This window comes from Anopheles gambiae, chromosome 3 (genome assembly GCF_943734735.2).
Source record: "Anopheles gambiae chromosome 3, idAnoGambNW_F1_1, whole genome shotgun sequence".
Classification (NCBI taxonomy): domain Eukaryota; kingdom Metazoa; phylum Arthropoda; class Insecta; order Diptera; family Culicidae; genus Anopheles; species Anopheles gambiae.
Window position 1 is genome coordinate 45,634,677 of NC_064602.1, and position 25,455 is coordinate 45,660,131.

The 25,455-nt window shown below is 38.6% G+C and overlaps 1 protein-coding gene across 6 annotated transcripts in view; it reads left to right on the forward strand.

Moving 5' to 3' along the window:
• The window catches only part of LOC1279370 (ELAV-like protein 3), a 57,297-nt gene that overhangs the window by 5,605 nt on the left and 26,237 nt on the right, over positions 1 to 25,455 (forward strand). For 2 of the 6 annotated variants that reach the window (XM_061660187.1, XM_061660192.1), the window contains exons 1-3: positions 1,433 to 1,671; positions 2,839 to 3,161; positions 22,069 to 22,096. The gene's annotated coding sequence lies outside the window, so the exon portion shown is untranslated. Of the gene's footprint in view, positions 1 to 1,432; positions 1,672 to 2,838; positions 3,162 to 22,068; positions 22,097 to 25,455 lie in introns of those variants that run through there. The other 4 variants (XM_061660183.1, XM_061660191.1, XM_061660188.1 and 1 more) reach the window with 3 other exon arrangements.

Sequence of the window (25,455 nt, forward strand, 5' to 3'; positions counted from 1 at the left end):
TCCACAATAATTTAGAATGTACTATAAACATATCTTAAATTTCTACCTACATGCTTTCCATTGTTTCGTTTTCCGTGTGCAATGACCCGCGTTGACCTGCATTTGTCTTTGATTTGCCAACCGTTTTCCCGTACAGCTGTCAAAGAGGGGTGAGGGAGAACTCCCTTTCGCAGGTACCGCGAAACACTTCATCTCACCATCGTCGTATGCTCCATTGACTGCGCTCGAGAACCGAACCGCTGACGGACGGTGAAGTTGTTGAGCTGCCGAGCCGAGTACTTAACGCTCGGTCCCTGGAAGTGGCTAACCGACACTGAACCTAACATCCCTTTGCTGCCAGTTTGTGTTTCTTGTTCTGCTTTTTTACTCGGGCGTGGATGGATGGGATGCGTGTTTTCCCAGAAAAATGCATCCTCCAGCCCTCAGCCAGCCATGCGCTTCTCTCCGGTCCGTGTCCGGTTTCAGGGAGGGCCGAGGGGGAAATGTCGGTCAAGTGACCGCACGCGCTCCCATTAGCTCCCGGGAACACGGCATTGACGGTGTGTGTGTGTGTGTGGGATGAATGCACCGAACGCACCCACGACACGGGTGTTGGGAGTCGCCGACAGAATCATCCCAGGCTAGCCAGGATCGTGGTCTCGGTCTCGGTGTGAAGGTGGATAGAAAAAAAATAAAAAAGGACATAAAAAAGCGATACCGATTCAGAATCCGGCTCTCGTACTCACTCGTATAGTATTCCACCAATTGGTGCTAGAGTACTTGGCGCGCATGCTCTTGCGTGATAACAAGAATTCTCAACAGAACACACCCGCTTATCGCGTTAAAAAACGCTACAAAAACCTAAATCGTATGTACTAATAATATTTCGTTAAAAGTGTAATTAATAACAATAAAAATGGTTCATGCAGTCCTAATTAAACAAACCCTGAAAAAGCATTCCTTTTGCGGAACACGCAAACGAATGCATCGGAATGTGAGTTGGGCGCGACATGCTTTCCCCACCGTGTGTGCGTGAATGTGTATGCGTGTGTCACTCATTGAAACGTCCTCGTGTCTGGCGCTCACAAAGGATGCTGCGATCCTGGAAGAGTTCCACGCACACACACATACACAACAACCTCTCTCAGCTTACCACTGCTACGCTCTAGTGTGATTTTCTTTCAATCAATGCGTTATGCTTTTAAGGTTGTTTGAGGCTCTCTGTCCCACTCATCGCTCAAGATGTGATAACAGATCCCATCTTTCCCAAAAACCATACGAGTTCAGTCGCACACACACACACACACACACACACTCACGCCGCCACTCTCTTAGTTTATTGTGCCTCGGCACGGTGGGGAAAAAAGGGACCCAGCTTCTTCTTTTTCCGCCTTTTCCACCATCTCTCACTTAGCGGACACGTTTTCGCGACCTGTTTCGAACGAGCCCGTCGTCATTTAGTTGCCGCACTCAATCGAATCAAGTTGTGTCCGTTTTTATCTCTCTGTCTCTGTGTGTATCGTCGCCACCGCCGCCGCCACCGCTGCCGCCATCATCATCGTTGCCACTGTCAACCTCTTTTGCTGTCGTTTCATCGCGGAAAGCAAATAAAAAACAAAATTGTGGAACGAAACCACATTCATAAACATCCAAAAACAGCAAGCAGCAGGCCCCACCCGTGGTGCAAAAAAGGTGCAACGAATTTTCCGCTTTCTTTTTTTATATGTTCCATTCAAAAAGGTGCAGCAGCATCCCGACAGTGCGCTGCCCCAGCTGGGCAAAACTGGGCGTAGTGAGCTTGGTTTCTGAGGATTTTGCAAAGAAAGTGAAAAAATGTAGTTGGTGGGTGGTCCTGTATATCCTCATCCCAACACCCGCAGAAAACGTTCCACTGTGTGTGTATGTGTGTGTGTGTGGCAGTGATCCCGCTGAGGGGCTGGGCTTCCTGACGCAGCGATTTGTTATGACTTATCTGCAAGCTTCTTAGTGCGGAGGTAGATTTTACTGCCTGCGTTCATCTACTGTCCCCACTCTCTACCTCCTCCCCTCCCTCACCCCCATCCCACTACCTATCGCGAAAAACAGACCCTTCCTGTGCCCTGTTCTGTGTGCGTTTTGGGGTGCGTAAAAGTGGTGCTAGTGCCGGGAGTTGCAGGATACTTCAATTCTACTTGTTATCTTCCTCTTTGTTGCCAAGTCTGTGTCTGTGTGGGTGTACTCGAGTATGTGTGTCTAAATGTGTCTGAAACATGTCTGATTTTTTAGGTCACACACGGTTAGTGTGCTTGTTTTTTCCTCTCCTCTCTTGTTCGTTTAATCCTTCGCGTGTGACCTCGCCTTTAACTTTTGCCGGCCCAGATCAGCGTGGTCCCTGTGTGCGTGCGTGAGCTTCTGCGTGTGTGTGTGTGAGGTGAAAATGTGCTGAATTGTTTTTCATCTCTAGGTGATAAAAGTATAAGACAAGTGTAGGAAAAGGAAAAAGGCACAAAGGAACAGTGTGCTAACTGATAAGGTTGAAGTAATCGGCAGGCGTTGTCCTTTGCCGTTGTTCCGTGGTCTGTGAGGTATACTTTTCATTGGTTAGTCTCCTCGACGTGTGAGTGTGTGTCACTTTTGTGAGAATATCCAACGGTGTCCGTGTGAAGACATTTTTGGGTGGGTCCTGCCCATTCGTGACTATAATAAAACTCGTGTGCCATAAAATATAAATTGATTTGTAATTTTATTTGCCTCTATTTTCACATTTTAACGCATCTCGATCATTCTTTGCTTTCCCTACCTTCTCTCCCTCTATCATTCTCTCTCCCTACCTTCTCTCCCTCTATCATTCTCTCTCTCTCTCTCCCTCTCTCTCTCTAGCTTTGCGTGTTCGGGCGTGGTAAAGTTAGTGAAGGAATTTAAATTGTGATTCGATTGAGCTTGTACTCTAATTTTGTTCCCCTGGCGGACCTTTTCCGGCTCTGTACCTTGACGACGGTGTGTGTGTGCACTCGGTTATCTTAGGTGAATGTGCCCCCCATTTAAGTGAGGATTGCTGGTACGCCCCCCGCCCCCCTAAACCTCAGTTTTGTGTTACACATTCGTGGGAAAGGACTTAACTATTAATCCAGTGAAACATCCACCGTGACATCCACATCTCCGGTTGCGAAGCTGATGCGCAAGCGAGAAGAGACGCGTAAAAGGTCAGTACGTGTTAAATATACTTAAGCTACAGCAATGCTATTCGTTCAATAGTTTATTTTCACTTTTTTTCTTGTGTTGTATTTTCTATGCTAACCACTACAAAGCTCTCTATACATATACGCGCTTGTTACGATATCCTAACGTTAATCGATCATTTTAAGGGACGTCTAGATCCATCATCTGGATTCATACAAATGTCTCACACGGTCTTAGTATTTATTTGTTGCCATATGATACGAATGAAATGAAAGGCTATGTTGAGGTTATGTTTGTGAAACTTATAGTGTGTTTCAATTTATTGTAATGGAAATCAATTACGCAAAAATACTGATACCTATTCTTATGGCAACGTGGGGTAAAATGGGCATGCCATTAAGGTCTGTTATTGGCTTTTCTACACATTCTTAAATCATTAAACTCAAAGGATTTGTTGCAATATTTTACGCTATGTTACTTTCAGCCAACTAATTGTTCCCAACAGGCACACAGTTTATGAAGTAAATGAAAATATGTATTTGCTAATCTGTTTCTTAAATCAATGAAATCTATATGAATATATAATAACTTATACATAGATTACAATTTTGTTAAGTTTTTCGAATCAAAAATGAGAATAAAATCAATATCGTTTGTAGTATCTAATATAAAGAACTCGTAAAACTTAACAACAACAGCAGCCAGATAGTTAATCCTTGCTACGGGGGCATGGTCCATTCTAGACTTGAACCCATGACGGGCATGTTATTAAGTCGTTCGATTTGACGACGATACCACGGGATCGCCTCAATTATCCTGCTATGGGTAATCAATAAGTCCAATAAAGACAAGCCCACTTCACTAATGGATACAGGCAGGCCTTGGCCGACAACGGTTGTAAAACTAAAGAAGAAGAAGAAGAACATGATTGTTAGTACATACATTTCAACATCCAAAATGGCGGAACGCAACTGTCAATTAGGTCTGTAATATACAACCTTATGCAACACAATTTCTGTTGTACGCTGTTTTACGGGACCGTCGATAGGAGGCTTCTCGTAACTACCCACCAAGTTATATGTAGTTTGATAATTGGCGGTTGAAATCATGGCAACACTTTATACAAAATGACTCGCTAAGCTAGTCTCATGTTTGCTAGAAAAGATGTAAACAAACGCTTATTTGTAGCACCTTAGATTAGGTTAGCTTTTGTATTGCTATTGTGAATTTTCATTCCTGAAACAAAAAAGAGAAAGAAAGAAATAGTCATTTTCACAAGCGATGATAATTTTCACACGCTCAAAGATTTCAGAGACTGTGTGCATCGATTTGCAAACAATTAAACACAGATTTATAAATAATTTAATTTAAAAATGCTTTTGACGTTATCATTTACTTACTTATCCTGCCTCATGAGTATCTGAAACCGCTTACGGTCTCGCGCCTTGTATGCCAGTCCGTTATCCCGGCCTTAATAGCGGACGCCTCCACGCCATCTTTACGGACTAGGCCGTTTAGACTTTACGGACTAGGCCGTCCGTTTCCATTTTGACGTTATATAGAAATGAATTGTTAAATTAACAATGTATGTAAACAAAGCTGAGCATTTGATAAATTATACACGCCTAGTAATGGGTACGCTACGATGAAACAACAACTTTTGATAGTTAAAGTGCATCTTGAGGCACTGAAAATGTTTTTTTGCGTTTGTTTCTGGTTTGTAAAACGCTGTGAATGGACGTGGTCAGTGATGTATTTTTAGACTTTTGCTCAAATTATTTTGTTGAAAAATTGAGGGAGAAAGATTAACATTTTAGGTTTTAAGTTATTTATATTTTCGGATCATCGGATACAGGATACAAAGGGGCTGTTCAATTTAAGGGAGAATGCGTATTTAGACCAGACGACTGGGATTTGAAATTAATCATGGTAGTTATTTGGACTAGTGTAGCATTCATCCGACTTTATCAGAGAAGGAATAAAGAGTTCAATCGATGTCAATGCATTACTTCTTAGGATGCAATAGAAAAATAGATGCATTCCTAGAAAATATAGATAGTTTGATACAATGAACACCATCAGCCAAAATTATTGGTGGGTTATTATAGAAAAAAAGGCAAAATTAGGGTATTATAGAGCATTTCTGCTACTGTTGTTACAAATTTTTCAAGCTACTATTGTGATACCTATTTCGAGTGATTTTGTTTTTAATTTTTTTTTAATTTCAAATCGTTGCTTATGATGTTGAGCTGACTAGAGCAACCCTGTACTTATGCCATGCGCCTTGCATGAAGTACCATGCGTCTCCATCGATGCAATGTTCGGAAATGGGAAAAAAGTCATCCTTTAGGATGAATTAGTATCAGTTGGAACTATGCAATAGCCAAAAAATATATTACATTCACTTCATTTTCTAAAGTATTTCGGTCTCTGCTTTTAACAATTTCGTCTCCTTCAGTACACACCAATCTATTGCTCTTATAATATTTTTGTATGACTCTGGGATTAAATCTAATTTGGGTCAAATGCCTTAAGGGCTGAAAAAAGTGGTAGGAAACGAATCATTTACCAGTGGTGGCTGTTCCGCTGGGATGCTTGTAAGGCTTGTTAATGGTGAATAAATTTAAATTAATACATTCAAAGGGTTTTTTTAAATTTCTTTCTCTCGCTTGGTTGTCGTTGGAAAGCGGTTATGCAACCAGAACCGTCCTGAAGCACAATTATGGAGGGCTTAGTTGTACGGGTATGCTTTGGGTCTTACGGGATTTTTTTTCCTCTCCATTCTGCTCTAGTAAAAGTTTTCATTTTTTTTCTATCTAAACCCGTCTTTTTCGGTACAAAAAGAGGCTCATCGAAAGTATGAAGCGTGATAAGCTCTACCGTATTTGCATACCTTGTCGGTAGCGTGTAGATTGAAAACAAGAAAGTTTAAGCGTAAAATTGTATATGAGCACAAAAAAGCAAAAGAAGATTAGTTTTAGGCTGCTGTTGGCAATGAATGTTGGAACTTGCTTGTGGGGAACGGTGTTACTGTGTAGTTGGTAACATGGTCTTGCTTGTCAACCGCAAAATTCAATCATCGTAAGTGCTTCAATCTCTGTCGATACCTTAATATGTTTCATGAGGGTGTAAAGTGTCGACTTGTTTTCAGTTAGATATTTTGTTTGTCTAGTGATTACTTTGAAGTGAATATGAGAAAGGAAACTAAAAGTTACTCCGCAAAGATGGATCTTCATTTGTTCGGCAGTCGTTGGTTGTACATACCATAATGGTGCTTTTGGAATTAATCATTGTTGCACCGAATGGTACGATACGTATGGGGTTACGGTCCATTCGGGTCCACGTACTGTGCCACGAGACCGGCCAATTTACCCTACTATTTAGCTAAAAAATGGTTACAAGATTGGCATTTGCCCGAGATATATCCAACATACTCATGAAGGTTTCCAATGCTAAAGATGGCAATGTAACATAGGATGTGGCATTATAAAGTCTTTGCACGATAACCTTTATTAGCGGATCCTGGGAAATGGTATTTGGCACGTGTCTCAAACGCTACTAAATTGTTTCTGGTCATAATGGTAGACACATGAAAAGAGTTTAAAGGCAAAGTGTCTCATAGCAAGCCCATCAAATCAAGGGAGCTTGATTACTTGTAAGTTACTAACATGTTCCTAACAAAAACAAAAAGTGGTTAAAACATGGAATAAGATATTGGTACTAACTGCATGGATTTTTTCCTCTTTAAGATTTCCATAATTTCTTTTTTTTTAAATATACATATGTTCTCCTCCTCAATTTGGCATACAAAATCTCGATCGATAGAAGCTGGGGTGCATTAGAACAAGTTGCTTGGGCGTTACCAGAGCTACCAGTTACCAGAACGCCCAATCGTTTCATTTCTTTTAGCGCTCGGTTAGAGTATTGCGACAAAGCTGAAAGCAACTATAACCGCTACCGGACATCGACCTTGCAGTCCAACGCACAGAAAAAGTAGCCGTGTTACTTTCCATTTGCTTTTGAAGCTTCTACAGAATCCTCTGGTCTCTAGAAAAGATCACACGGCTAGAATTCAGCATTCATTCGGTTGACTCTCCCTTCTATACAAGTAGCAGAATCACAGAAATATTTGCTGGATCGTATCCGGCCAAAACAAAATGTACCACTCTTTCAACATTTTGAGAGCTGACATTCTGCGGAGAACATAGTGTACGATCGGTTGCTCTCTTCTGAATATGTCGCTTCTGCATTATGTAATCTCTCTCTCTCTCTCTCACTCTTTCTTTTTCTCTCTCTCTTTCTTTCCACTGCAATACGTCCTGCTGAGAGTTGCTGCGACCAATTACAGATGAGAGTGAAAAAAACCTGTGATCGAATTCGTAATGGACGTTAATCAGACGTTAGGAGCAGGCCCTACGAACAGTTATTTGAACTAAGTTGTTTCACTGTTCTTACTATAGCTTCCGTGAACGTGATTGATTCAGCTGTCAAATCTTTAAAGCATGTAGCCCACTGGCATACTATTATACGTGACGTAAACATGTCATGTAGCACACCCAGTGCTGCAAATGTCACTGTCAATGTCATAAAAAAATTTGACTGAAACAAAATCCATATCAACTTCACGTACTCAATTGTGATAATCAGAGGTGATACTCAGAACGGTTGGTGTGACTAATACATGCGCATGACATGTTTGCGACCATCGCTTGGTCAGTCACTATGTCACGATTTTTTGTTGTTGTGATCAGTTTGCAAAATGTCATTGACATAGTCATGACAAATTCCGGCTGAAACAAAATCATCTCAGCGTCACGAGCTCTACTGTAATGATCAGAGGCGAGCCTCAAACAGTTGGTGCGACCATTACATGCTTGGTGGCATTGTGTGCAACCAACTCTTGGTCAGTCGCTTGGGCGCGACACTTTCAGTCGGTGATCTTCGCGATGGTCATGGGAGATATGTGATGCGTGCGAGTGGTTCCAAGAAACAAATCTGAGCATGTTTTCTCGCTCTGTTTGTCCCGATAGATAATCAAAACAGATAGAGGGAGAAAACATGCTCATTTTGATGCTAGAGCCCACGCGCCAAGTATATTCCAAGAATGTCGCGATTATCGCCGACAACAATGTCGTGACCAAGTGAGTGACCAAAAGTTGGGTGCCAAAACTAAATGTCACCAAGGGTGTGATTGATTCTCCAACTGTTTGAGTATAGTCACTGATCATCTCAGTTGTGTACGTGATCTGATTTGAGCTTCGTTTCAGTTGATGACTGAAATAGTGGCATTTGGCAGCACTGTTCACAGCCAGAAAAAAATCATGATTATGCTTGCGCCGGCATTAAGCTAAGCTTGTCAGTCAGAGTATCGCGTTGGACTCAAGAATTCACATGTCGTGTTCAGCATGTCATGACGCACTTTTATTGACTATCAGCAATGAGCGTCAAGCTACCACGGATATGTTCATTGTTTTTTTTTTTTTTTTTTGTGAAAATCTCGTGATACCCATGACATTTTGCAGCACTGAGCACACCAATATACATTTCGAGCAGTTTGCCAAAAGTGCTTAGCAGCAGGTTGATCGAATGGTAGCTGGAAGGGGATGTCTGATCATTTATGGTTTGAGAATCGAGATCACCTTGTCACATTTCCAAGGCTTATTGCAACACATTTAGCTCCAAGGAAACATTTAATATAATTACCTTCAATGACTGAGCTCGGTCTTTCAGGTAGTTGAAGCAGAGGTTAAAAATGTTTTAAAAACCTGTAGCTTTTATGTTGCGAAGTTTGACGGCGATTAATGGATATGTTTCGAAAATGAATATATCATCTAGAAAACACACATGAATCGCAATTAACAATACATTTTATATTTAGCATTTAACTATAATTATTGACATTTTTGTATTATTATTTTCCTAATTTTATTTGGTAAAGAACTGTACAGTTCATTATAAGATTAAATTTACTATTTAATAATTGCAACAAAGTTCTAAGCATAAATAGAGTACTTAGTTTTTCCCAATTTACATACGTATTGTATTGTACAAAAGAGTGATAAAATAGAATAAGACAGTGTTTATCATCCACTGCTAGTGTGATATTCAGCAATATTAGTGAATATGCATTTTTTATCCAATCTCTATGCTTGATAGAGATGTTCTAACTAGATTTTGCTTGATACAACTAATGCAAACACGAATTTTATGATCATTATTTTGCTACAAACAATTCTTTCACCCGTTCCAAAGAAACTAGGTCTAATTGAATTGATTGAAATGTGATGAGCAAGCTGTAGTAGAATTATATGATGGAAATGGTTCGATTCTTTATCGTCTCGGATGAACTCTATTTCTATCGCGAGTCATAATTTGAAATTGATTTTCAGCTGGAGCTAGAGTACGCATCGTGTTGCCATTTATTTACCTTTTCATTGCGATTGTGCCTTGGTGCGGTGGTGTTGTGTACGAACAAAGTTGTTCTTGCCTTGCAGAAGTTGTTTTTATGTGAACTAAATTGAAGTGGGGTTTTTGTTGGAATCTGCTTTGAACGAGCTGCTGTGGAATATTTGTGCTTCATTCGCTGCTTTCATTCTAAAAGCTTTTCGTGGTGTATGGTCGGGAGTGTTGAAAGATCTTTTCCTTAGTCTTGTTATTTCAGTGTAGTAAAAGAGCTCACGCCATAAATCACGGCTATCAGTTTCCATTTGCTGGTTTGGCTGAAATTTGGTCTCGATGGTAATTTAATGTGTTTTTGTGCCTAGCTTGGTTTGGTCTTGTTTTGTGCTTCTTGCTAACATTCCGTAGATGGTGGAACAGAATTTATCTATTACTAGCTGTAAATTTGTTACGGCTTTTTCTTCCATAACGTCCACTGACCTTTCGTTAGAATGAAGCTCCCAAATGTCCTTGGAGTAGTTGACTTGGTGGAATGGTACATCGTTGCTGGTACACTTTTAAAGCGATGCTAGGAATGCTTATTTATTGAAATGAGATTAATATTGCTTATCAAATCAACACAACAGCTATAACACCAACTCTTTTAAGCAAACTTTTCTTACACAATTTAAAATTATTTTTTATCTATATTGTGTATTTATATTACATTTGAATTTAATGCTTTTTATGGAATTATATAAACGTTTCATGTCCTAGCATATGTAAAATTTAGGCGTATTTTTGAACTCAACGTTATGAACATTATCTTTATTTCATTTAAGGATAACTTTCTGACATGCTATGAAATAGTTATGAAGCTTTATTTGCTTTCACTTTTTTCTAGAATAGCTATTGCACATCCTTTAAGCTGTCATTCCGAAAGGAGTGTACCTTCTGATTGGTGACACTAATAAAGAAGGGTAGCGAAAGCGGACAGGATGCGAGCGACAGACAAAGATGAATGAATTTGCCAGTGGCAGAAATGTATTAAACTTGCTCCTTTCTGGAACGAAAATGGTTAGGAGCTCCGGTTTTTTTTTGCTCTCGTTGTACCGAACGGCAGTTAGTAAAAACGACCAGTAGAATGAAAAAAAGAAGCAAAGAGTGTTTTTTTCTATTCTGCTGCCTGCCTTTTCAGAGCTAGTCGTTATTTTCCCTCCGCTAAACGGGGGATTTGTTTGTGCTGCCCGAGTTTTTGCTTTGTTTCGTTCCATACTCAAACATTGTTATTTTTCATCATCTACTTACGGTCCACTGATCGAATTTATCTGAACTTTTGTTTTGCGTGAGCGTACATAGATGAGGCAATGCTTTATACCTCTACTTTATGCTATCGTTTTGTCATTCAAATATTCTTTTGCGAGCAGCTTGTGGTAAGTAGTGGCTTCAGTGCTTCCTTGGCTTTAGAAATCGAAGCAAAGCCACAGCAGAAACATTACATTGCTTACAAAAACTAATTTGTCAACTTTCTAAACTACTATATACCAACACCCTTCGAAGTTATTGTTATGTATTTGATGTTTTTCTCTCTCTTCGGTATATTTTTCGCACGATAGAGTAGGGAATCGATTACAATCGCTTATCCTTATGCTGAGTGCAAAATGAACAACAGTTTGCCACCTAACACTGACGCGGCAAAAGGGAAACACTCAGCCATGTGATGTGTCTTTGTTTCGTAGCTCGACCTCGTTTTCTGGTGTCTGTACCCCATGAGGAAGAGGAAGGTGCTTTTTACCGACAGCTGCTGGATGGGAGAAGCTGGAGATGGAATGGGTTATATCTCTCATTTCATCTTTTTCAGTCGCGGTTCCAGTACGTTCAACGTTATGATATCGACAATCTCTCGCCTCTTAGTTCGCTGTAGTCGAGATGATGGTGGTGGGTTTTATTTTGAAACTGCTCTTTTCGATCAGATAAGCTTACGGATATCGTACATATTTTCATGTAATGGGTTTTGGTAGATTGATAAAGGGAAAATAGGATTTATAAAGTATGTGCTGTGTTGAAGTAAAGGGTTTTGATAAGGGAAAATGGATGGAAAATATTAATCTTTGCAAATCATTCAAAATTCTACAGTTAGGCAGGAACATGTATGTAAATCTTCTATACGTTTCTTCTTAGCGTTGCAATGTGTGTTGTTGTGCCGGTTTGATATATGTGCTTACTAGAAATATGATTATTTCTAATCATTTGTAATTGAATGTATCAAATCCAGGGGAATCAGTTTCTTAAAGTGATTTTTTTTGCAAAGGTTTGTTGTGTTTATTGATTCATGTGAATCAATACAGGGGAACAGGGGAGGTCCCGTGGTACAGTCGACAGTACAACTTATACGACTTAACAACTTGCCCGTCATGGGTTCAAGCCTTGAATTAACTGTCCCCCTGTAACAAGCAGTGACTATCTGGCTGCGTGGTATTGAATAAAATCTCGAAACCTGCCCGGCATGTCCGTGAAGGGTCTGGCATGTTCACGTAAGAAGTTACGTGGAATAGAGGAAGAATCCCTTACATAGTTATATGAATGGTATGGTCATATACTATCTCTTCCTTAATCATAATGTGTTGATGTAGCTAGATCCATGGTTGTTTCTCTGTGATTTTCCAACCATTTACGGAAACATACATTTTTTGATTCTGCTTCTCATAGTTTACTACAATCTACAGCCAACGCCCAAGAATCCACAAACATTTGTGTCAGCCCACAGACCCGTTTGTAGCACATGCATCTGAAGTGAAGGGGATTGATTGGCTTCCGTAATGAATTGTTCAATAACGCTAATGAGTCTTACTGTGTGTTTGTGTGTGCTGCTTTGACATCTATTCATACTAGCGAACAAGCGCGGAAAACAGGCGGAACGTAGACGAGCAAAGCTTCTTCCGCAGGGAATGAGGTCAATCCTAAAAGTCAAATGTCCGTTTGTGCGAGTCTGAAACTAGTCGTTGTATGGTGCGGTTTGGTGAAATGTGTTGAACGGATGAAATCAACTGCGAAAATTTAATTAATTGTCGACACCGTGTCGACACGTGATGAAGGAAAAGCAGGTCAAAATGGGATGTGAGCCAAGCATTGTAGTGAATAGGGGTGGAGAAAAAGAGGAAACTCTGTTTCGTAGCTGTCTCATGTCAATTTAATCTTATCAATAGAGCTTTCTATTAAGAACCTTTACGGCAACGATTTTTATTAGCCTTCCTTTTGCAGCTAATGTGTAATGTTGTGAGTATAACAGGTGAATAAGATATATGTAGTTTTATTTTTAATTCTATTTATGAGTAGAATTATGCAATTTAGATGTTATGGATAAAGATAATTTCCTGTATGGAGATATTATGGTTAAAGATATTTGCCTCACTATTTTTTTGTTATTAATAAATATAAAACAATATTTAATACATATTTAATTTTACAGGAATTTAATATACCTATTGTATTATGATTACAACATCTGGAATATAAAGTTTTTGAACGAAGTAATAAATAACTATGTTGCTTGAATATCAATATTTACAGGTTATTTGAAACATAACCTAGCTACAAACTTAGGTTTTTAAAAAATGACTTTAGAGAGAATTGTTTTAATGTTTTTAGAATAAGCTGTTGACAAATTATGATCTTAGGTAATGCATAATTCACATTGAACAGATCAAAAAATCAAAACATTCTTTTTTTAGCAGTAAAGTGGCACTGCCGGCGAAGCATCCACCATATGACATGCATTTGGATAGCAATGACATAATACTTCAACATAATGCAGTACGTTGTGTAGATCTTGAGTGTGCTTCTAAATGGAGTGCAGTATACGCGGTTTGAGAAGACTTTATGACTGCGATGATAGTAGCATTCAAAAAGGAAACTCGTGAGAAAGAAAGGATTTTATCCCCTTCAGGTTGTCCACATGGGAATGGATGATGTTAAAAGCGTTCGTAAATGCTCGCTGTAAAAGTAATTTGTTTTTTCTGTTTTCTTTCCAAATATTATAAACTATGTTTCTCAACGTGTGCTCTTGCTAGTGTGTGTTGTTCTGTATTGAGAATTTTAAAATAATATCATTTGTTTAAAATTTATGACATGGTCGTTAAAGTCACATAGAAACAAAACTTCTTGACTAAATATTGGGGTAAATATTGGGTATTTTCAATTGAATGGAGTTTTTAATACTTTTTTATCACTTATGTTAGAAATATTTCTCGAAGGTTTATAAAAAATAGACTTTTCTGTATTCTTATAGGCAGTTTACGAAAATACATGGTCTATTTACCTAAATATTGAGTGAATGTTATTGTATTTTTAACGAGACTATGATTCAACACTTATTTTTTCCATTGAAGATGGCGTGTAGTAGTAGTAGTAGTAGTAGTAGTAGTTTATTTGAATTCGAAGCATTAAATGTAATTATGTTTTACAAATTTTCCTTGCGATAATGGGTTCGACTCTTAAGCTTTCCTCATTAATGTTTTCTGTGTAGCAATTGCTGGATTTTTCGATTTTGTTCTGATGTTGAGTAGTATCGTGGGAAAAATTTACAAAAAAAACCCACAAATTTTGTTTTAGAAACTATCCTATCTAAATATGCTAACTAAACTAACTAACCTAGCTATGCAAACTACACTAACACTAACTTTACATTATATATTACAAACAAGACCATAACCTATAACTAAGCCTAAAATTTAGCTAAATTGTATGCTAAGCTACCAATTGATTTAATATGGGAATTTGGCTCGATTCACAACTATCGTGATATTTTCTATAGATTCTTTCAATGTATTCTTTAATTGTAGCCATATTTGTAATCCTATGAAGCTCTCTTGTGTTAAACCATGGATGGACATTAATAATCATTTTAAGGATTTTGTTTTGCTTAATTTGATCAAGGTATTTTATACTCCTTATCCATGGTATGTTTTCTTGTCTCATCACTAGATCTCTTTGGGGAAGTCTTCTCATACACGTATTCCTTGTAAAAAATATTGCTTCTGACTTGGTACTATGAAGATGGCGTGAAATCAGATATTAGTTTGTAAATTATTTGTTCATATTTTTCAATAGGACGATCTCATACTTCACAAAGTTTCCAACATCTTCGATCATCAAGAGCATATACTTTTTCCTCGAATCGAGAACTATTTTTAAACAATAAATTGAAACGTGATTGATTCAAAGCGTTTTACCCGGTACATTTGGCAACCTCCAAATTAGATCTAATTGAAGGTAGGGGATTTGAATTGACCTAGGATCTGATAAAAAAAATGGAACGTAAAAACGAATTGACTATTGAATTGAACTATTGAAAGATCTTTTAGTAAGTTTTAGTGGATGTTTAAGTAATTTTAAGTGGAAAATTGACGTATTTGTCGTACAAATACGGTTTAAGCAAAGGCATATTGTCCCTTATTGTTTGTATAGATGATGATGCAATAAAATTAACAATTATTGATGTTAAACTCCGAGAAAGTATAAGCGAACCCAACCAGTTGGTTCCTGGTTCTGGTTTTGGTAGGGTATTGAACCTACCTTGACCCGTCCCGATCCGAACTCGCTGCACTAACGCTCGGAATCGGGTTGGAATCGCTTCTACTGATAATTTGGGTCGACCCGGACTTGATGGACCTACGGGTCGAAGTGATCCTACCTAGGCCCGACTCGATCCGATATCGCTGCACCAACGGGTTGGAGTCGTTTATGGTGTCTTGTGCCTACCGGAATCGTTGCACATACTGAACCTAATGTACCTTTCGGGTCAACCCGTACGTCTCCGGGTCGCTATACGGATGGCTCCGGCCCGGCAGGTTTGATTTGACCCGCCCATGACTAATAGAAGTGCTTAAACGCTTTCTGTTAGGAATTGTTGTAGCTTTAATGTTTTCTGTGTTCTACATTTAATATATGTTCTATTGGAATCACTTAAACTTTGTGAATCCATGCTTGACACTCTCGCTTCAAAATTCCTTTGGATATTGTTCCATCATAGCCATGTCATTGACACCAATTACAACCAAAAAATCCCGAAATTGAAAATTCCAAATTTGGTACATCCCTGGTCATGAGGTATTTTTAAATTTCAAATATAATGTTATCAGTAAAATTATCGATGTCATGTGTCTAGAATCAGATCGATCCTTTTAATCTAAAGAATTTGAGGAAGTTCACAATTAAGCGTTTGAAGCAGATTTGAAATATCTCACAATGGCTCAAATGATCTCAAATTATTTTCTAGATTTGAATCTATTAATGGGGCCCTTTCCGTTTTGAGTTCGTAGGCTGAAATTTCAGCCTGTCAGCTGTTTGCATTGTATAGCAGTTTTCGAGCAGCTATCTAAGTGGGTACAATATACAAGTGGGCTTATTCCTTGGTGTATGTATTTAGAAGGCTGATTTTTATCGATTCTGCTTCTGAATGAAGATTTTAAGAGTGGTTTGTGTATTTGTAAAGCTACCAGCGCCTCTTTGAGCTAAAGTTTTCACCCGTACTGTAAAAAAAGACGTTAAAATTTGGTTATAAAAACATGCTGAGATCACCTGGGCTACATACACTTTGATTCTCGATTCCACGATTTGATTTCTTTAATGCACCTTGGAATAAATGAAACCGCTGCCTTGTTTTGCCATTTTTTCGAACAGGTACTCGAATTTAATTATAGCTTTGAGGCTAGAATAATCTAGGCTGAAAATCGCAAGCTAGTTTTGTGTGTGGTTTTGTATAAAGTTTCCAACCGGCCAACTAAAAAAGCTGAGGGCCCCAATTTTACAGTTAACCGGAACATTCGCCATGAGGGATAAAAACATGCGTGTAAGCATATTTTTCAGTTCTACCTTTGCTTATTACCAATTACACCTCAGTTTTCACGGCAAAATATGATGAAGTATAATCTGCCTTCACCTTGGCAATGAGAGCTTTCACACATCGGCTCAATCCATCGTTTTTTAACCAGCCAAAACGTTAAATTGGTGGTAATGTGCCCTACAGCCCTGACTAGCATCAAAGGATTTTTTTTCTCGCACATCAAGAAAACAGGTGGGGTCAACAATTTCGTCGCCATTCGAGACTGTTAAAGTGTTAAAAACCCATGTTTTGGAGGTGTCTCAAACGGAGTGGAAAAAGTGCCTAGACAAATTTAATCTAAAAAAATCAGTTCCTTCAAACTGTTCTCATTTTTTAAACCTAAAACAGTAATATAGATAGCTAGGATAGGATTGATTGCACTAATTTGCTGTATCAAAAGGCGAACATCAATAAAATTTCGTCCTTGAGCGGGACGATCGCATATTATCCAGTGCAATAGTGGGAACCAACGAATGGAAATGTTCAATTAAAATCGGATATCCTGATTTCATACCACTAGTTTTCAATCGATCTATGTATTTTCTCTCTTTTTCCTCTTTTCATCGTATCTGCTGAGGTTTTTATCGTAGGACATCGAGTGGAAAATTCAATTAGTTTTGAAATTAAAACTCGGCGAATATTTTTCGTAATGCGACAAACTTCAATGATTTCTCGTTCAGCCAGCTAGCCGGTCTGTGCAAAGCTGGCTCAATTGCAACCTTTACTCCGTTCGGTTTGCTCTGGAATATATATAAAAAAAAAATCAATGCTGGAGGATTACCAATCCACCGATGAAGGAGGAAGAGGATATATTCCATTGCATCATGGAGTGGCTGGAAGACAACGGAGTAAAACACAAACGGATGAGTTTGTGTGCCTGTTGGACATCGTCCAAACCTGATTAAATACCACCTCTTCGTGTTGTGGCCATGGCTATTTCTGTCATTATAGCTTGTGCCGAAACGCCTCTATGCTTGATGAGAAGGAGGACAGGCTTCTTTTTTTTTAGCGAGACTGAACATCGGCTGGCCTCGTTCCAAAAATGTGATCGGTAATGAAAGTCTAAATAATTGAGCTCTGTCAAATCTGCGCTGCCATCGGTTTCCGTGGGCTCTGGTCATTGCAGTTCAACCAGTTGCGGAAAATGCCGCATTTCTAGCTGAGTTTTTCTTCCGGCAGGCTGTTCGAGGTTATATGGCATCATGCGAACTGGTAACAATACAGTGCCATTCGATACAGTGCCAGTGCTACGGAAATATTGATGAGCTTTCAGCAGAGCTGCGCTGTCCAACCAACTGCTGTGTGTTCCCCGGGGGTATAAAAATCAACACGTCGATGGATGGATGTGGATGGTAAAGGATGATTCCCGTATGAATACATACATGTCGCCGAGCTTCAACCTCATCACCATCCATTGTCAACCATCGATTTTGGGTTGAACATCATTATGAAAATTGCTGCCTGTACTACCAGTGGTGGTCGCTTTTCTTTTATTAGCAAAAATTTGTTTCCGTTAGCTGTATGTATGTTATAGGATACATTTGCAACGTTTACTTCGTTGAGCACAGACACGCTGCGGATGCAACTGATGATCTTTGGTGTGCAATACGTGACCCACATTAAGGTTAGTTTAGTGTCCCGCTTCCGGACGGCGAAGTTCATCATTTATTACCTTAGCATTGAGCTTGCGCCTCATGTGCTGAGAATATAATTTCAAATTGATACATTTTTTATTCAAAAATCGAGTATGATATGAATGTTTTATTCAGCAAAACCATGATGCATTCGCTTCCGACCTCAATTTTGTATTCGGTGCTTTTTAGCAGGAGTGTAGGGCATGCATTTGCTATATTGGGGTGCGGATGATAGCATGGGTATATATAACTACATGGAGTGAAACCTGGAACAGATAGAACTGCTGGAGAGAACATTGTTTCTTTATTTGTGGATTTTTTCAAAGGAGCATCAATTTTACCCATTTTACTCGATTATACGTTATAGACTTAGAACAAAAAAAAATCAGTTTAGTAAAACTTTTACGGTCCCGTTAAACCACCGGTACTGTGGCACAGTCGTCAGGTCAGATGACTTAACTTCCAGATCAGATGACTTCCATACAAAGGACTGACTGTCCCGCTATGGGTAAATCTTCTTCTTCTTCTTCTTTGGCTCAACAACCGTTGTCGGTCAAGGCCTGCCTGTACCACTTGTGGGCTTGGCTTTCAGTGACTAATTGATTTCCCCCCATAGCAGGATAGTCAGTCCTACGTATGGCGGCACGGTCTATTTGGGGATTGAACCCATGACGGGCATGTTGTTAAGTCGTACGAGTTGACGACTGTACTACGAGACCTGGGTAAATCAATAAGGCAAATTTGTGCCAAAGAAGAAGAAGATTAAAAGAACAATAAAACAATTAATGACGAAACTACTTTGCATACACATGAAGCATAAAAAAGAAATAATCCATGCGGTTGGCAAGTTTGAGTAAAAAATAGTTTTCACAAAAATGTAACCGATAGCCATTTTTTGCACCGTTGCCGTTAAATTTAACTTTTTTTATCATAACTATTTGTAATTAAACTTTTTTCCTAGTTTTATCAAACATATTAAAGAGATCTCAAATCGTTATGAAATAGTAATACTTGCTGTCGATTGAGAATACTGAAATTTAATATAAATAATTAACACGTTTCATGTAATCTAAGGTTAATTGGTTACAAATTCATAGGCAACCCCTGAAAACATGTACTCGAAACATGAACAGTTATAGTTACGGTAATGAATCACCATCAATAGGTAACGGATACTGCCATGTTGCAAAGAATCGCCATTCTAGTCCAACAGGTACTGCAATCCATTGTTTTGTATAATTCATTGTTCAGGGTGGTTTGATTTTGTTGCTTCTATCCTAGGGGCGTGGTCTAACTAAGACACTGCAGTAAAACCTTTCAGTGGAAAATGATCAATAGAAGCACGAAGCAATTGGTGTGACATGTATGGTTTGTTGTCCTCACCGGCCAGGAAATGCAATCTAATTTCCTATCATTGGATGTTGAATTATTGCAGCGAAATTTAATAACGGCTCTTTTGTTGATGGGTCAATGGGTAAAACACAACACACCAGGCGGAAAACCACCGCTGGAATCGGATATTGCACGTTCATTTTTGCGCGAGATATTGCATATGGGCGGCATCCGCTGCCCGATCATCGTATCCCTTAGGTGGTTTAATCCTGCCGTATTTACCACCTATCGTTTGCCCTCGTACGATGAACATTCAGCTGAATGTGCCATTTTATATTTCCAACACATGCTCACCACTGCTCAGTTTTAGTGTTGTCATCTCGAGTACAGCCACCGCCCGGTTTTGGTCGGCAACCAAATGGAAAGCTAATGGAATTTCCAGAAAGTGTTGGAGCCCTCTGTGGACCGCCCGTAGACAGTGCTCGGCAATCTGCTCGGCTCGATATATCAATAACGGTCGGTAGATCCAACTCAATTATAAACATCTTTCCTTCCCGAAGGCGTACACCAGCGTGGCGCGTGCAATGGTCAGTACGTACGCTTTGGCTCTGGCTTTCGCTTCTGTGATCATTGCCATTAGGCAAAACTGCAAAACTTATACGTGGCCAGAGCTTGCGAAAAATAAGAAGTGAGTATAGCGGGCGCATGTATATGTGTGTCAGCATCATACTGCAAATGCTGGAGCTAGCCAATCACCAGACTAATCCGTCTTTTGGTGGTGAAGGCCATCCTCTTAATGCTAGCTATGGAAGCAACATTTTGGGTTGACTAACGATACTGGATTTGAACAGGCGCTTTCGAATTTTTGGCTCACGGCAATGTTTGTTTAGTGCGGCTTTTGGTTGAAACCATTACAAAGGAACGGCTTAAATTTATATTTTATTTCACTCTTTATTGTGGCATAACATATAAAAATTCGGTAATAAATAAAAATATATGTTACATTTTTTATTTATTAACAATATATGTATTTATCCCATACTAATTTTAAATTAGAGAAGTGAATTAATCCAGTTGAATAATATTATTTTATACAGTTTTTTTTAATTTAACTTGGATTAAATTTCTAGAAGCGAATCAAATTTACGAATCTCTTGCAAGAGTATTTATAAAAAGTCAGTAACCTCATCTCAATCATCATCTTGCATAATGTACAGAAGAAACTTAATATTTTATAAACTTTTTTTCAACAACCTCCTATCACAAGAAATTCTGCCGCCGATAAAATGAATGAAGTTGTTTTGCATACACGTTTTTGGGGCGTTCTTTTCTATTATAATCCTAATCGAAGCACTTTAATCATGGTTGTATCCTTTTTTCCAATTTCCACGATACAAACTAGGTTAGGCATCGCTACCGAATGTCTTTGTGCGTCGAAATCGAGCCCGATAAAAGGATGCCGTATTATTTACATATTATTGGATTCTATCAATTTCCTTACCTTGTAGTAGTTTTTTTTTCGACAAAATAAAATCATTCCCTTTCAAACGTTTCTTTCGTATCTTCTTTAGACTGGGAATTTCAGTCAAATTTTCGTGTATGTGTGATGGAATCCTGAAACGTTTGCTTTATTCATATACCATCCTTCCGCCATTCGATACTTCTTGTCATTTGCCTGGTGGCTCACGGCTGGCTGGTGGTGAAGTATCACAACGTTTTTTTTATTGTGCTTTGCGAAAAGCGTATCGTACCGGAAGGTAAAGGTATTCAGAATTATTGACATGCTGAAGATTTCCCACCGGTTTGTGTAGGAGGATCGAATCAATTGGATTTGGGAAGTATGACCTTTTGGACGATCCCGGGTTATTCTGGATTTTGTATTTTTTCAACGGTCTTCAATTCCGGCTATAAATTCTAGCTGTTTGGGAATTGTTCAGGATTCGGGCGGATATGATTATCTCCATAACTCAAAGGTACTGCAACTGCATCGTAGCTTTGGCCCAAGCGAAACGACTTGTTCATTATGCCAAACGTTTATTATAATCGGCTTAGACCTTTTGCGTCTTTAGCTTCGTCAAGTGTCATACAAATAACATGCTCAGCCTAGTCTTGCAAGTTTAATTTTTTATACTATATTAGAGTGGTTGTAGAGCTTATTTCTTACATCATGATTCGTATGACTACAACTGTATTGTAGAGTTAATGACTATCAATCTATCGAAATCATAAAAAAATCGCACTGAAGAATATTTTCCTCAAACATTTGTTAAATTGAAGTGAAACTGACCTTTTTTGGATGAAAACAGTCTACTGGGAAATGTCTTGTAGTTGTACGTCAACATTTTTGGAGAATTATGATAACATTTTCCATTTTTTAAGCGACTTAGATACATTTATACTAGGACATTTATGATCATGGATTTTTTCCAACTCTGGAGAGAAACTGTTTTATATACTCGATTCCCTACGTATTCTGGGATTACCACACTTTTTACGGTAATAAATGATAATTATTCATTTCTGAATGTAATGACTTGCATTGAGCTTGGTAGAAATTTACTATGATTGCTTAATTTTATTTAGTATGCTAATAGAAAGCCATATTATGTTAACCATTATAAATGGATAGATTGCAGATCGGGCATCGACAATCCGATCAGTCAAACAATGAATAATCAATTTTATGTATCTGTTTCATTCCAGATCTCTTGGTGCTGTTTAATACTACACTGTAAGTATTTGATCGCTCTAATTAGTAATTCATTCAAGCTCTCCTGACTTAGATATGCATAATGTATTAAACAAACATAGCGTTTCTGTTAAGGGTACTCTACAAGGTTAGCTCTTGCTTGCGTGATCTTTCTATTGCGTAACACACTGAGGAACACAAAGAAAGGATCAATCCTGTTCAAAGCAAAGGTGTTAAAACGTATATGTTAGTTTGTAAAGAATAATACTTCCCGGTTTCAAATGTGTATTGAATGCTTTAAATTGCAGGCTAATTTCAATCACATTTCAATCACAGTTTTCTAGCTTAATTTATGGAACATTTTTATGGTGTTGTGTGTAAATAAAAAGAAATCATCTACAACTACACACACTGTTTCCAAATCTTATAAAAAAACACATATCTTTGAACATATCTACGTTCAAAATGTTCGATAAAATACACAAATGCACCAGTAACACTTGGTATTCAAACGCCACAATTTACAAACCGTTTTACAGCACATATTGCCTTGTTTCGATTGGCTTCAAATAGATTTTAAACTTTAGAAGGTACAAGCGTGCCTTTTGAATATCAAATTTAAAAAATCTAAACTTTGGCAACGTGCAAAAGAAATAGGTCTTGTATTATAATGGAACGTGCACAGAAGGAAAAGTGATTTTAAACAAAAATGTGGAACAATTTTCACCGCTGCTTATTTCGTTACAAACATTGCTCTAGGTGAAGCACCAATGCAGCGAAAAGGACCCCACCCAGACGTTCTAGTTGCCTTTTATGAACATGGTGGATGTGCAACGGGTGCTTAAATGGCAAAAAAGTCGAACCCAACCCTCACGGGTAGCATGTGCACGCTTAAAATATAGGAAGTAGTGCAGGCAGCTGTAGCCTTCTTGGCGAAGGAAAGATCTGAAGATGAGAGAAAAGAGATAGTGCGCAGAGAGTTTTATAAAAGAGAGAGGGGGAGAGAGAGCTGTGGTATGAAAAAGCTGCCAACCAATTGGTGCAAACTTTTACACGCCTGCATCCCACTCATCGTCACGATCGTTTAAGGATCGAATGTAGGTACTGCGGTTGTGTGTCTTCAGAAACGGAAGGCCACTACACATTGAGACAAATCAGAGTAGTGTGCACGGAAAAGTGAAACGTTTGGGAGTAAAAAGTTTTCCCGAGGAAATTGCACAACTTTTTCTCCCTACTACAATCCGGAAGGAAAGTGCTGGTGCCCTTATTCTTCAATTTTCCCACCATTCTCCGGCGTTTTCATACTGTCTCAGTGGCCACCAGTATGATATTAAGGCGTGGTCGCTTTATGGTGCTGCATGCATGATGCAATTGTGCAGCGAGCAATATCGGGTGCCGACTATGGGTGTAGCAATGTTCAAACGACGGATCGCTCGTTAGGGGCTAGATTTGCCATTTCAGCATCTTGTTAGAAGGTTGCTTCAGTGCTGAATTTGGAACCAAGCCGACTACATATCGATTCGGGCTTTGGGACCTACAAACACACACACACACACACACACACAAACCCTTCAACGACTGTCTTGACGATAAAGCGCAAAAAATAAAAATGAAATGGTTAAAGGATTCGGCTGGTTTTGAGCACATTCGGCATTTTGGCACTGGGCCAAATTCCATTATGTATTTCCGAGAAGAAAATTGACGAGGGAATGGAATTTCACCGTACTGCCACAATGGTTGAACAATGTCGTTGACAATGCGAAGGCCGAGATCGTAGATGTCGATGCGACACTGCTGGACGGTCAAATGTTCTGCTTGAAGCGGGAATTTACTGTGCAATTGTACTGGGCACACATTTTTCAAATCCTTTCCAATTCATTTTGCTCTCATATTGTGTTCGATTTGTGGTTGATTTTTTGCAGCTTCTCTATACGCTTTTCAACAAGGTAACCGGTATCGACGTGCTTGTCAGGAAAACATACATTAGGAGGCTGATTTCTATTTTCTAGGATTTTGTATAGTTTTATACTTCATTCACTTCATTTTATCGAAGCATTGGTTAAATTGTAAACTAAAATATTATACATTTAATCAAGGTTTCATTTCGGCAGAAGGTTTCTAATTCAGTGTACTGTGCATTGTTGCGAAACACACAGTTGTTGTCCTATTCCAGTTTGCAACGACATGCATGTCGTGCACGGGTACACTTGTCTGTTTCCACACGTACCTAGGATTACGAGCGTTTTGCAGTTCTAATCACGTACCTAATGGAGCAGGAAAATGCTTGGTTAGAGACCTGTTCGCATATTGTAACGTAACGTAGGCACAACAATTGCATTTTATTGCTTTCTGAGATTATGTGACGGAGCGTACATTGGTGTTTAAAGTTGTAGACAAATATAGGATAAATGCTACAATGGCCTGGTTTGTAATCCAAACAATCTGTTCTTGTATCTAGTACTATTCAATAGTAATATATTTTGATACATTACAAAATAACGATGAAACTAAGGAATACTACTGTAGTATTAATTGCATTAAATGCAATAAAATATCCATCGTAACCGTATGATCTTGTTTTAGTGTGTTTATTTGTAAATTTTTAATTATCATTGTCCGATGTTTTGTATTAAAAAGAATAGCTATTGTTGTTATACTTATAAAGCGAATTATACAGTGCCGTTAGGAGTACCGTTATCTTAAAACAATTTTCTTTTACACCAATTCAGCTCTCAACAAAAATAGCACGCTAAATAGAATATTTCAATAGGAAAAGTCGTCTGTCTTATACCCAAAAACATAATTCCTATCCTAAATAACATCCTAAGTATATTAAAAATGTTTTTAAATACTCGGGTTTCTACTAGGCCAGACAGCTTCGATTACAATCCTGAAAGTCCTTAGTCCTACGGGCAAAACTAGGACTGGCTAGGGCAAAATTGACGAGGGAATAGAATTTCACCGTGCTGCCACAATGGTTGAACAATGTCGTTGGCAATGTTTTTTTTAATATTTAGCGTCCTCTGCCAGGCCCCCCAGCCTATACAGGCTTTCCAGACTTATTTAGTACTCTAGTGTAGTCCTTATCCTTTCGTTACTACCAACACCATGCAGCTGGATAGTCAGTTCTTGGTAGTTCTTGGGGATGGTCCATATTAGGCCAGAACCCATGACGGGTATATTATTAAGTTAATTAGGAAAATCCGATCCAGTGATGCTGATAAGTCTAGGAAATTTGTACAGCGCGACTTGACTGCTTTTTATGCTAAAATAAAGAAGAAAAAGAAAGCATGATGTTGAAAATGCTCACATCTTTGAGACCATTCAATAGTCAACAGATCAATGATTTAAAGAATATCTGTTGGATATTTTAGGTTTAATCATTGCTATGTATATATTTT